Below are 13,609 nucleotides of genomic sequence, written 5' to 3' on the forward strand. Positions count from 1 at the left end.
TAAAAAGGAATTTAGATTTTGAGGGATACAACATGTACATATTTGAGTAACTAAACATAAAACTATTTTATCTGCATTTATACAGAGTAAATACGTAGCAATTTCTTTTCTTTTTTTCTTTTTTTCTTTCTTTTGGCAAAGCAATGAGGTTAAGTGACTTACCCAAAGTTACACAGCTAATTAAGTATGAAGTGTCTGAGGTCACATTTGAACTCAGGTCCTCCTGACTCCAGAGCCAGTGATCTGTTCACTGAATCACCCAGCTGCCCCCAATACACAGAAATTTCTAATGAAAGCTACTGAAAATTCTATTAGATATTCTTTTAAAATTGCACTATTTGATGCATATAACTTCTCTAATCTGCCATTTTTATTTTTATCAGGATTTTTGTCATGTAAGAAAAATATTTTAATGTATTCAAGTAATCTAAGCTCCACCTTATATAGCTTCTTTTTTTTATGTTCAGGTCTAGAATCCCACTGGAATTCACCTATTGGGTATAAATCAATTTCTTGCCAAACGCTACCAATTTTCCCCATGTGCATTTCTTTCTTTTCTTTTCTTTTTTTAGGTTTTCTCAAGACAAATGGGGTTAAGTGGCTTGCCCAAGGCCACACAGCTAGGCAATTATTAAGTGTCTGAGATGGATTTGAACCCAGGTACTCCTGACTCCAAGGCCAGTGCTTTATCCACTACACCACCTAGCCACCGCCCCAACCACCATGTGCATTTCTTAAGAAAGTGATATGTAATGGTAAATTGAAAGATAATAATATAATCATGAAATTCTGAGTTCAAGTCTCCCCTCCTGATAGACTCTAATTATATTACTCATTAACAAATTTCATAAACTTTCAAGGAAAATCACTGAGAATATAATTGCAAAGCATTCTGGAAGAGGTTTCATGACTTATTTATACCAATCAAATATAGGTTCAGTCTAAATGTGTTGAGAAATGAATCAGTTAAATAAATGAATGTATGGAAGGGAAAAAAGCATTTAATAAATTCCTTTCCATGTGCAAATCACTGTACTAAATACCGAGGATCAAGAAAGATAGTCGTTCTCAGAGTTCATATTCTAAGAGTAGAAACTAGAAAATATGAGCAAAGTTGTCAAATGAGCTTAGAAAGTTAAGATAAAGTTACACAGAAAGCAGAAACGAAACAATGATTGTGTTCTAATGGAGGATATGAAAGCCATCCCTTTAGAATCCTAATGTCTTCAAGAGTCATAGAAGGAGTTAAATAAGATAAACATATGCCTGTGTGCTTTCATTTTATTGATTTTTTGTAAAGGGGGGAAAAGTAAAGGACGGGATTCCTGGAGAAGAATCTCCTAGTTTTCATAAATGAAATGCGCATGAAGAAAATCATGCAAACATTGGAGCAAAGGGTAAAAGGAGTGGTCATGTCATGATTTGAATTTGATAAAGGAGAATTGAATATACAGACACAAAGAGACAAAGAAAGTAATCGCCTATAAGGGGGAAAGCAGAGTTGGGCGAGCAATTTGACAAAAGAGATCTCAGTTTCAAATGGAGATTAATTATAAATGATGATTAAAAGCATTAAAGAAAATTTAAGAGCAAGTTTAAAGAGTCTGGGTATGGAAGAAGCCAACATGGCAATGACTAGGGGCAGATCAGTTATGGTTTCCTAGTGGTTATTCTGTTATGCCTCTTTTTTATCCCCTTCTTTGTAAAAAGGGAAGTGGAAGGAAAGGATAAAATTCTGATAGTGAAAATACATAATTAATAATCATAACTGAATAATAGGAATTTACCCATAAAAATGGGGAATGGCAACAGAACAGAGTAGAAATCAGAATCTAACCACAGGATGTTCAGAAAAAATAAACTCAAAAAAATTCATATAATGTCAAAGTGAGGATTTGGAGAATAATTTTTATTATTATTATAATTATTAATGGTACTTAAGGCACTATAGATGAGAAAATCATATCAATACTTCTGTATAATACTTCATATTTACTATACATTCATTTAATTGCATATCATCAAAGTGTCTACATATTTGAAGGGAAATTCAGTTAAAGTATTCAAAGAAATAGACAGTAAAACCATTTTAGTTGTGTGCCTCAATATGCTTCTAGAAAAACTAGAAAAATCTAACCAAAACTATATTAAAAAGAAATTAAAACCTGAATGGAATTAATAGAACCCAGGTAATTTCTGAAGGGAAATCAAAAGATATGCATGTGTATTTTCAGCTTTATGAGAAATCTATACAAAAATTGAACCTGTACTAGAGTTTAAAACTCACAATTCAATGCAGAAAAACAGAAACATTAAGTATAAACTTTAATGATCAAAATTCAAATGAAATAATAATAACAAGAATTGTATAAGAACTCCAACATGAATGGAAACTAAATAATTTAATCAAAAGAATCAATAGTTCAAACTGTCATAGAAATGACACCATTTAAGAAAATCACAATTTGAAAAAACAACCATATTTTTCATTAGCATATAAATCAGTCACTAGCAGAAAATATCTCTTTAACACTTTCAAAAATACAATAAAAGAACAGCAAAACAATCAAAACAATGAATCAGGTAAAAAGGCAAAAAAAAAATAAGAAAAGCAACAAATCCAAAATTCCCAACCAAACACAAAATTTTATATTCTGAATATAAAAAAGATGAACAAAACACAAAGGGAAGCAGAACATTGAATTGATTGCAAGTTAATGAATTAAATTAATCATTAGTTAATTGGATAAAACAATAGAAAAAATTGCCAATATTGTAAAAACTTTTTTAAAGAAGCTACAACAAATTAATAATATGCAATGAAACATATTAGTGGTGATTTGCGCCATTACATACCTATGATAATTTTTAAATGAATGTGTACAAAATATGAAATACTCAGATTAATAGAATAAAAATTGGGCATTCAGAGAACACAATCTCAGGGGAAAATATGAACAAACCAGACAAGAACTCCTGAAGTGGGTTGAGGGAAGGGTTATCTGGGCTCAGATAGATTTACAAATAAATTCAATAAAATTTCCAAAAGCAATTAATTCTGCTTTTACAAAATTAGTTTATTATAATAGTGAACCACAGTTTCCCCACCAAAAACCTCATAGGAGACAAATATGGTCCTGACATCTTTCAAAATCAGGAAAAATTAAAGCAAAGAAAGAAAATTAAAGACTAATATTTCTAATGACTTTAGATGCAAAAATGTTTAAGAAAATCTGAGAAAGATGTTACATTAGCAAATTAGACTGATTATGTACTTTGGGTTCTATTTATATAAAGAATTCTGAGTTGGTTCAATAGTAAGAAAACAATATAATAGATCATATCAATAAGCAAAACAAAAAAGAACAAAAGTTTCTATCAAAAATTCAGAGCTTAGACAAAATCAACATCCCTTCATGCTGAAAAATATATATATATATGAAATATGTCAAATATAAGAAAATGTACTCTTAATTCTGTAACTTATAGATAAAGAAACTATATAAACATATACATATATGTATATATATATATATATATATTTAAATCTAGATAAATCTAGATTAAAAAAAATCAGCATTATCTGTAATGGAGAAATGAGAGTTGGCCTAATAAAGTTGTGGAAAAGCTGTAGCATTACCACAAGGGAACATTGTAGAAATGACCATAAAGAGAAAACACAATTATTTCTTTTCCAGATGACATGATAGTTTACTAAAAGAACCTTTGAGAGTCAACTAAAACTAAAAACAAGTTAATAACTTCATTTGGGATTATATAATTCAGCAACAAACTGATTAGATTTTGTCAAAAATATCCAGCAAGAAAATAAAAATAAATTTCATTTTAGAATAACTATAGAATGAATAAAATATCTGGGAATTTCGCTACTAAAACTCACATAGAAGTTATATAATTATGACTAAAATAAGCAGACAAAGGACTCTTCACAGAATTAAAGACAATGAAATCAACAAATATAAGTATTTGCTATGTGCCAGTCAGACCCTCCTATCAGGGAAATATCAACTGCTCATCATTGGGATGATGTCAATTTAACAAAAATTACAATAATAAATAATGATGAAAGATTCAAGAATTAAGATTGAATTTCCACCCATTAGTGGCAACATGAAAGAAATAAGAAATACAATTGAGAGAGAGTGTAAATGAGGATGGGCACATTAATATATTATTGATGAAATGGTGAAGTTGTCCAATCATTCTGTGAAAAGAAAATGGAATTTTATTCCCCAACGTCACCAAATGATTTAAACATTTGAAAGCCAGGGACCTGCAGTGAGGGAGCAACAAGTAAGAAAGAGTTTAACTTTACCTCTGTTTGTTTGTTTGTTTGTTTGTTCATTTGCTTGTTTGTTTGTTTGTTCATTGTTTTGTTTGTTTGGCAAGGCAATGGGGTTAAGTGATTTGCCCAAGGTCACACAGCTAGGTAATTATAATCTGTCTGAGGACAAATTTGAACCCAGGTCCTCCTTACCTATCTCTGTGCTCTTTGCACTTTGCCACCAAGCTTCCCCTCTTTATTTTACTTCTGATTGAAAAAAATTGGGTGATGCCTGTTGTCTGCCTTTAATCCTTCAAAATCAGAGGTGAGGCTCAGCTCTGCCTCTTCAACACACATGTCTAATTTGACATAATGCTACTATGTGTTTTATATTTCAAATAGATTTTTCCAAACGAAGGAGAGAATATGAATTAAAATATTTATGGTTGAACTTTTCTTTTTAACAAAGAACCAGAAACAAAAGAGATGCCCATTACTTAGAATGGTTGAAGTGGCACCTAGCTGATGCAATGGATAGAGCAGCAGCTCTAGAGTCAGAAATACCTGAGTTCAAATCTGGCCTCAGATACTAACAAGTTTTGTGACTTTGGACAAGACACTCGACTTTCATTTCCTCACCTCCAGGGCCATCCAGGGCCATCTCTGATCCATATTTGGCTACTGGACCCAGATGATTCTGGAGGAAAAAATGAGACTGGTGCCTTAGCACTTAGTCACTCAAATCCCATTAACACGCATGAAATGGCATCACCTCCCTGATGTCATGATTTTCCTCAAGAACGAAAGCCAAACATCATCAGAGTGACTGAACAAATTATGACACACGGGTGTGATGGTATACCCTTATTGCCATAAAAAATGAGGAAGAGAATAGTTTCAAAGGAACCTTAGATGATTTGCTTGAGTTGATGCAGAGTGAATCGAGTACATCTTGGAAAATACTTTATACAGTAATTATAATACTGTAAAATAAAATAACTATGACCAACTTAAAAAGTAGGAGCAAGAAAGTGTCTTACCACAGCTCCAGAGTGAGTCATGAATGAATCATCCTTCTTATCTTATAAAAGAGAAATATGACAAAATAAGGCATTCTCAGACAAACACAAATTTTGTAAATTTCTTCACGAGACTGATAGAAGGCCTTTTGCTTATTGAGGGAGGAGGAGGAGGAAGAATCAGGGCAGGAATTGTTAGAAAATAGTAACAGATAAAAAATATGAAAAAATTGAAGAAAGGAATGTGTCAAGAAATCTTTATAAAAAAATAACAGAAAATAAACCAAAACATTTCACAAGGGGACACAAACAAGTGGGGAGATGTTGGTACAACCTTATTTGAATTAATTTTTAAAGTGAGATATGCATAGAAGGAAAGGTAAATCATATAAAACAAAAGTCACAATTTCATATACAATATTTTGTTTTTCTTACATATTTGTTTATTGATATTTATTAAGTTTATAATAAAAATATTTTTATAAATGGTAATCTGGTGAAACCCATCTTTTCTCATCTTCTTAGTTCTTATTAATTACCTCCTGCATCAAATCACATTATATTTTCTTTGCACATAATTTGTATTATGGATGTTATTTCTCCTGACAGAATAGCATTTCCTTAGTCATTGGGACACTCCAGTAACCTAAATCACTGTCTGACAGAGGGATTCAAGTAGAAAGAAACTATGAACTATGCCATTCAGGATAACCCCAGACACACAGGTCATAGTGGAGAAATGGGAAATCTCTAGTACCGTTGCTTAGAAAATTCCATGGACAGTGTTATAGAGAACAGAAGGACATGGTGTGGTATGGCCTACAAGCTCTCAAAGAGTCTAATACAACTGAACAATTGAACGACAACCAGCAAATGGGGCATTTTTGTCATTTTTAGCCCCAGAGCTTATTACATAAAGATATGAATGGAATTTAGTAAAGTGATGAGGTTAATGATTGGACCTGCAATTTTGTTACCACAGGGGATTCCAGGATGAAGACTTCACTCAACGCATGTGTATTGGGTTCTCTTCTGAAATTTAAAATCTTAGAAATTTGCCTTGGAAACTTGGAAAGCTCCATGAGAACTTATGTGACATGGCTAGGGTCATATAGTCAATGGTCATCATTGGAGACATTTAAATCCAATTTTCCTAACATTCTAAGCAAATTTGCTGTGCACCACTGTCAAACTTCTTCTCTGGCTTGTATTTAATAGTTGCTTAATAAATGTTTTACAGAATTGAGTCAGATTGAATTAAGCAGCCCAGGTCAAAGTATGAGGAAATAGTAATTGTGTGTGCATGCATATGATCCATTTTAAGCCTTCTAGGGAACAACTCATCCTTATTTCCTGGAAAGAGTTTTCCATCTTGAGAGCCCATGACAAGTAAGTATATTCATGCCTGCCCAAGGAGACAGAACAATAGACAAAGTTCTCACCCTTCAAGGAAGGCACTGGTGTGGCTTTATTAAATTTGAGAAAATGAGTCAGTGGAAGGATGCTGTAGAAAAATAAACATTCACAGCGAAATATTACCAACTACCCCAAAAGACTGATAGAGAAATTTCAATGAGCATAAGATGATTAAAAAAGAGAATCACATTCTTCTTCCAAAGAATCACCAGAATCTTCTAGATAAAAATATGGTTTTAGGAGTCACTTAAGGGGAGGGAGCAAGGAAGGGGTAAGGCTCACTAGTTATGACATTCAAAGCTCACATCAAGATGGATAACATTAAAAATGTTGTTACTGTCTCACAAGAAGTTAAATCCCAAAATTAGAATTGTAAACTCTTAAATTCTAAGCATATTAAATGTATTCCTGGCAATTAAACTGTGACTACAACTTTAATAGCAGGCAATATGGCAAGGCATCAATCATCAAAGATCTACAACATGAGTAAGCAATGTTACAACAAACAAACACATTAGAAGTTTTTGAAAGGGTGAAGGGAAAGGGCAAGGGAGATATCTTTATGTAGAAAAAATAGATAAATAAATTCATGATTCTTTTTTTTAGGTTTTTGCAAGGCAAATGGGTTTAATTGGCTTGCCCAAGGCCACACAGCTAGGTAATTATTAAGTATCTGAGACCAGATTTTAACCCAGGTATTCTTGACTCCAGGGCCGGTGCTTTAATCCACTATACCACCTAGCTGCCCCATGATTCTTTTACTCTCAGAAGTCTGGATCTCCAAAATTCATATCCTGTAGAATTTTAAAGGTCCCTATCATCTCATGAATATTAGTACTCCCTATGATGGGGCAGACTCAAACAACCAGGTTTTCTTATCTGTGAGAATCTTGTCCATGGACTACCCAACTCTACAGAGATGATCTACCAGCATGCTGGATGACTTCCTTTGGGAGTGATAAGTATTCTGGGAGCACCAATACAGTCTTCACATAGTCCATCTGCTCTCTTTCATTCTCCCCACATGATCATTCTACCTTTTTGTTCCTATTATGCCTTTTCTGTATCATATTTTTATGATATTTTATATGAAAATCAACCTTGGTTAGAACTGTGGTTTACTTATACCTGTCATGTACCTTCCATTTTCCTCTGTGATGCTTAAAAATTTAATTATATGGAGATTGAAAGGAATATTATATTGGTCTGATATTATTGGTAGCAGTATCCCTATTAAAGAGTTAAATTGGGGAGATTTAATTGGCATAGAAAACTCTCAGATGACAAAGCTCCCTCTTTCAATGCAGGTCAACATCTTGTCTAAACCTTAATATCTTGGAACAAGACCTAGGGCACTGAGGCTATGGACTTTTCTCAGGCTCACATGGCCAATGTGTGGCTCAGACTGGACTTGAAGCCAGTTTTTCCTGACTCTGAGGCTGAATCTATGTTTACTGAATCAAGCCGGCATGCAGAAGTAATAGAATTATTTCAGAGATGTGTTTTTGTAGGAAAGAACCTGGAAAATGCTATAAGAGGGTATTTTTCCCTATGAAATTATTTGGGCTATCCCACCCTCTCTCTTCTTTTTATTAAATTCTAAGCACAAGTCAATGTCTAATAGGTACTAAAGAATTATCTCAAAAGATTACCCTTCCAGCTGCATGTGACCATTTTGGACGACACATTTTCCTCTCGAATTGTATCCTTGGAACTTAGCACAATGATGGGCACTTTTTTGGAACACTGATAAATACTTGTTGAAATACTGTACAATATAAATCCTTTGTCCTCATATCTAATCTGTTGATAAGACTTATCCATTCCACCTTTGCAACTTTGCAACTTCTCTCAAAAGGTCTTCTTCTCTTGTCTGAAACTGTCAGTTTTCTGGTATGGGTCCTCATCATCTCTTGTCTGAAATATTTCCACAGCTTGCTGTCTGGCTGCCTCCAGTCTCTCCTGATTCCATTCCATCTTCCCTTTCAGTCAATAAAGAGATTTTCCCAAAGAGCATTTGTGACCATATTACCTGCCCTCTCACACTCAATAAACTCAAGTGGTCCCTATCACCCCCCAGAATCAACTATTAAATTATCTACTTGACAGTCAAAGTTCTTCATAATCAAGGTCCCTACAACTAGGTGGTGTAGTAGATAGAACATTGGTCTTGGAGTAATGAGTCCTTAACCCAGACTGCCCTGCGTCCAGGACCATCTCCAGTTGTCCTGTTCTATATCTGACCACTGGACTCAGATGGCTCTGGAGAAGAAAATAAGACGGATGATATTAAAGAACTATCATCTCAAGAACATTGCATTCCTTCTGATGGGGCAGCCTAAAATTCAACCAGGCATTCTTATTCTGTTAGAACCTTGTCCATAGACTACCATAAACTCTATAGAGATGAGCTACCATTATGCTGGAGGATATATTAGGAAGTCACTGTCACTCAAATCCAATTCGCATGCTTGTCATGGCATCACCTCACTGATGTCATGGTCTTCTTCCAAAATGAAGGACAAAAAAAAAAAACCATTATTATATGATCAGGGTCACTTTAATCTTTCCATGATTCTTTCCTTCCATTCCCCCAATATGGACTCTTGAATCCAATACATTGGCCTACTATCTCTTCCACAAATAAGACATCTCATCTCTTGGCTCCAAGCATTTTTTTCTGGCTGTTCGCCATGCCAAAAATATTCCCCCTCCTTATTTCTGCCTATGAGATCCCCTGACTTGCTCTAAGTTACAACAAAACCTTCATCTTTGACAGAAAGTCTTTTCCATCCTGTATTCATTCTAGTGTTTTCTCTGTGTTAATCATTTTGTATTTATTCTATACATAACTTGTTTATATTATATATATAAATATATGTTTACTTCCCTATTATATCTCTTTGAAGAAAGAAATTGTCTTTTGCCTCTTTTCATATCTATCTCAGTGACAGCATGATGCTTTGTACTTAATAAATGTTTATTCATTGATTGTTTCCCCATGTGTATTATTGAGTCAATCTCTTCAGAGGGATCACGAATGTCATGGAAGTATATTATAATATTTTGAGCCTTGATATCTTTAAGCCTCAGAATATTAATTGTTGCTTTCTGCCATTCACACAAATATACACACTTACAGTGAATGCTTTGGATAGGGTCTGAGTAATGACATATGAGTTTTCATAGGATTGGCAAATGCAACATATGACTTACAGAGGAGAGAAAATGCAATTTTATTGAATCACTATATAATAATAATAATAACAGAGTGTCATGGGCAGGTCAGAACTTGATCATTTTTTTTTCAAAAGGAAAAGTTTAAAAAGTCACAATCAGATTAAATATGCAAAAGTTAGGGGGAAATTCACTTAGCCATCTGCAAAATAGGAAACTACGGCTACATTAACATTTTAAAAAATATGCTCTGCAGGACCCTGGGACTCCAACAAATCATTCCAAAGGGGGAAAGTTGTCACGATAAACAAGAATGATAACTGACATTTTCATAGTAGTTTAAAAGTTTGCAAAATTGTTTACAAATATATTATCTCGTTTGATCCCCATATAACCCTGAGAAGTATTCTAGGTTTTGCTATCTTTATTTGAGAAAGCAGAAAACTAAGGCACAGTTAGTCTATGGTCACACAGTTGACAAATGTAAGAGATGAGATTTGATCAGAATTCTTTATGAATCAGTCAATCTACTCTAAGATACGCTGAGGAAAACATAGCAAACGTTTTGCCTGGTAAGTAATGTGTTTTCTGAATTGCATTGGTCCATTAGAATTTGATCAAAATGTATCAGAAGATCATATGATTGATTTCCTAGAGGCATGGAATCAGTCACTGAATAATTCCAATATTATGTTGCCCAATTAATTTTCTTTCTCAGGAAAGCATATAGTTCTAGAGGGTGCAATTGATAGAACATTTAATCTGGAGTCAGGTGAGCATGTGTTCAAATGTGACTTCAGGAAATGATTAAGCTTGTGGTACTGGATATGGAATTTATAGTTTACCTTGTTTTACTCAATTATAAAATGAAATTAGTAACTGGTACTACTTACCTCACAAGACTATTGTAAGGATCAAATGAGAAGATATTTGTAAATTCTTAGCAAGTTTCTGTTACATAGTAGTTATTCACTTGCCTTTCCATTTTACTAAAGTTTTAAGATGAAAAGTTCAGCCAATGATAACATTAGATTAGTAGTTACATATGGTTCCTTTTAACTCTAAGACCTATGGCTTCCATAACTTCTAAAATTTAGCAATTTTTTCAGCTATGGAAAGGGCTGGTATACAGATGACTAATTGTTCTGATTCTCTCCATTGGAATAAAGAAATGAATTTGAATTTCATTATGGGATGTTTCTATTTCTGCTACTGGCATCTTTATGCTATAAACTAAATTCCTATCTCCCATTATGAAGTCTTTTCCAAACCCTGTTAATTCTATTACCTTCTCTCCTTTAAATATTTCTGATTTATTCTGTATATATTTATTTATACATATATATATATATATATATATATACATAATATTGTCTTTCTCATTCAGTTATGAGCTCTTTGAAAGCAGAGACTTCTTTGTCTCCTTTTTTTTATCCCCAGTGCACAGCAAAGTGTCTGGCACATAGTGGACAACTGACTGAACTAGTTCAAATCTCCATGACCTGAGAAATGATCTATTGAAACATCTTTAAAGCCAGTATTCTCATGTACAATTTTTTCCACTGTCATCTGCAGGAGCAGCTCTAGCCTAGGTAATCAAAGGAGAATGGGGAAGCATGTCAAAAGTGTTGTAGTATAACTCAAAGGTGAAGTGGTGTACATTCATTAACTCAGCAAGGTCCATGGCTTCACACTGTCAAGTTTATCTATAACTTGTCTCTAATTTTGAATTCTACTTGTGTCATTCCTAACCTGTCACTTCAGACTGAACATTCATTAAGTCTAAGTCTATCTTCAATATTTAGACCCTCATGATTGAATTGTTTTATTACTAAAAAGAAAAACAAACAAAAAACCCTTCCCATTTCTCTTGTTTTTCTTAAGAAATTGGATTTATGTTGGCTCCTTTAATCCATGACTAAGTGTATTCATGATTCTGTGACTACTTCTTTTGTGTCCAATAGTATATATCCAAATGCTATACCCATTACACTTGTCCATGAGTCCATTGGAGGCAATCAGAGCCTTTATTTGGACACCTGTAAGGGGGATATGATATAACTGAAAAACACTTTCATGCCCAATACTTGAAACTCATTCATCCTCAGCAGAGTTGACATTTCCTGGGAAAAGGAAACAGAGTGAACAGAGTTGGGTGAATGAGCAAAATGCTGCAAGAAAATAAGAATATCCTTGCATCATGTTGTCTTTAGGTCCCACTTTAATACTTTTGTCTCATTACTACAAAAGCAAATGTAACCTGGTCTCATATCTATGAGGCAGATTTGACTTCATGTTGATTTTACTCTTAAAAGGGTAGTTATCAAATGATTTGTGCTTATACCTCAGTTAGAGAATTGTCTAACAATGGGCTGAAGGGTAGCCTTCCAGATCTGTGCTACTATAGGTTCCCTTCTCCTTAATGGCTCTCATTGTACCTTATGTCACAAAAAAATTCAGCAAGTATATTCTTTAGCAGAATTAATTTAAAAAAATTTACAAGATAAGTATGGTTGGGATATGATAAGATTCTTCCATTTTTCCTTTCTGAGAATGCTCTTGTTTGAGAGAGAGAGAGTTCAAAATAAAGCACACAATTCATGCAAAAATATTCACAGAAAAACTAACACAAAAATCTCCCAGTTTGTCCATTTAAATAGAAGTCATCTCTCATGTTCTTAAAGAAGGGAATGGTCAATACAAATGGCACCAGCTATTGCTCTGGTTTCATGACACTTTGATAAGTCAATTGCCTTCTCTTCTTTCTTCTTTACTCATTCTCCTCAAGAGTCCAACAAATTCCCAACATCCATCACAGTGCATATGAAAGAAAAAAAGATTCTTCCTTGAGTATTGGTCTGGTATTAGTTCTTCTCATTGAAGTTTATTATGAACTATACATTACAGGGAAATTTGTGGTCAGTTAACCCTTTGCCATGAGATTTTATTCAAGAACAACAAAAAAAAATATGGTTCTAAGTCTTGTTTTATTCTGTCTCTAATTTTGTCATGATGTTGGCATAGTAGAGGAAAAGGGAGAGAGGATGCTTAGCATCACACAGTTGTTAGATAATCAATAAAAATTAATGTGATTGTACTCTAAATGTGAGACTCTTGTTTAATGACCAAGTTAACATATTACTGAAGGAGCTGTATTGTGTCAATCTTAAAATTCTTGCTATAAACAAAGTCAGAAGAAATCAGGGAGTTATAGTTAAATAGAAGGCTAGCTCAGTGGTACTCCTTGGAATGGAAACAAAAGGAATATTATATGCCTCAAAATTATAAGAAATATCACTTCATGGTTATTATTTAATGCAATACTAATGATACATATTTGCAAAAAAGAAAAACATGAAAATAATTACAGCTTACACATTTGGGCATTAGCTGCCAAGGAGAGTTAGAGTTGTCAAGACTTTCTATGATGACTTTGAAAAGACAAACCAGGTCAATAGAGGCTTTTCTTGATGACTTCAGTTAAAAGATAAGAAAAATTAAGAATGAGGAAAAATATATGAATATTTTTTATGGAGAGAGAAAGAAGAGTCAAATCCTTTTAGATTATAAATCAATAGTCAATAAATATTATTAAGTGTCTAGTATGTGTAACTGCTGGGGATACAAATATGAAAAGGAGAATGACAGTTTCTTCCCTAAAAGAACTGAACAAGAGAATTGGGTGGAAAAGATACCCAATCCAGGATATGGT

This window comes from Macrotis lagotis, chromosome 8 (assembly GCF_037893015.1).
Source record: "Macrotis lagotis isolate mMagLag1 chromosome 8, bilby.v1.9.chrom.fasta, whole genome shotgun sequence".
NCBI lineage: Eukaryota > Metazoa > Chordata > Mammalia > Peramelemorphia > Peramelidae > Macrotis > Macrotis lagotis.